Raw genomic sequence first — 1,452 nt, 5'->3', positions numbered from 1 at the left:
AACCACCTCGTCGTGAATTCACGCCTCATAGAGCTTGCGTTCACATACACCACACGATTCAGGCTGCACTAGCTGCATATAGTACTGGAATGCGATTAGTCTGCTCTCAGTGCCTAGGGCATCTATAATATAATATTCAGTGAGATCACGACATAGCTTATCAGTCCTTATTTAGTGTGAAACCCGCCTCTGCACCCTTAACGCCGCCTGGCCACGAAAGGCCAAAGCTGACGTCAAGGCGACGTGCACGAGATATATTTACGAAGCTCGGATAAGTCAGTCAGCAGGCTAAGTCAGCAGGCTAGCTCTATGCACATTTTAAGATCAAGTAACTTTCCGCCGTAGAGAACGTGTTTATAGCCAGCTTTAGGCTAGAAAGAATATTAAAAGCGAAAAAAGAAGTAAGAAACATAGCAATATCGTAAGGCCATCTTAGCCTCTATTACGCCCCGTGCTTATGCTCTTTCCATCATCTTCAGCTCCTTAATCGAAAACAGCGAAAACATCATCGAAAGGATTGGTCAAGTCGGCGGAAACAGCCTAGCAAGGATCCCCAGGGATCGCCTAGTGAGGATCGAGTGACGTGAACACGGTAGGAGACTTCGCACCACCACTAGACTAATCGCCGGGTCTCAGGTCAAACTTATCATTAATTACGACATCAGCCCTATCTACTACAGGATCAGTGTCGACTAAAGCTAGTGATTGCGATGACATTTCAGTAGGTGTGTAAGTACGTAGGTGCTAAGAGCATGCGCATCCTCACGGTTTCTGCCGCGGAAACGGCAGTAATTATATTCGCTATCTATGACTTTATTCCTAGCCGCAGTGGCGTTATACGAAAAAATTCCAAGTTAATTTTAGACATTCTTATTAAAGAACAGCAGATTACGGCGGAGACGCCTCTACGTCAACTTTAACGTGGGCGAATAGTAAGACTAGCTTGTAGTCGTCGCGTTGGTCACAAATGCCTCTGCTTCTTTACTATAATGCATAGAGACGGTTTTTTTTTTGACCGTAATTAAGGCTCGTAAGCTATACTCAATGTCTTTCACCGGCCGCACCCAGGGATTCTGTACTAACAAAGTGGCCATGGTCATTGGCGTTACGCGGGTTGCGCGCGTTCTAGCCGTCGTGGCCCTTTTCTCCCCTGCGACGGCCGCTTTTATCCCCGCCTCGCTTCGCACCAGACGCATTACAGCTTCCTAGGCAAGCGGGGGCCAATAATAACAGCGGTGGTACCATAGTTCCGACGTAAAACTTAATAATGCCCTATACTATTAGCAGAGACGAGTTTTCATCTCAAATTAGATGCGTTTAGTCTGCTTATACGCGAATAGAGCATAACATGGTGAACAGAGCCAAGGCAAACAAGCCTGTTAAGCCTGTCTTCTTTTCACGTGCTAGATTAAGCGTGCATAGCACGCGGATAGGCGGAAGAGTCATAAGAAT

Source organism: Beauveria bassiana (genome assembly GCF_000280675.1).
Source record: "Beauveria bassiana ARSEF 2860 unplaced genomic scaffold BBA_S00087, whole genome shotgun sequence".
Taxonomy (NCBI): domain Eukaryota; kingdom Fungi; phylum Ascomycota; class Sordariomycetes; order Hypocreales; family Cordycipitaceae; genus Beauveria; species Beauveria bassiana.
The sequence above is the reverse complement of the archived record's forward strand: the minus strand, read 5'-3'. Positions refer to the sequence as shown.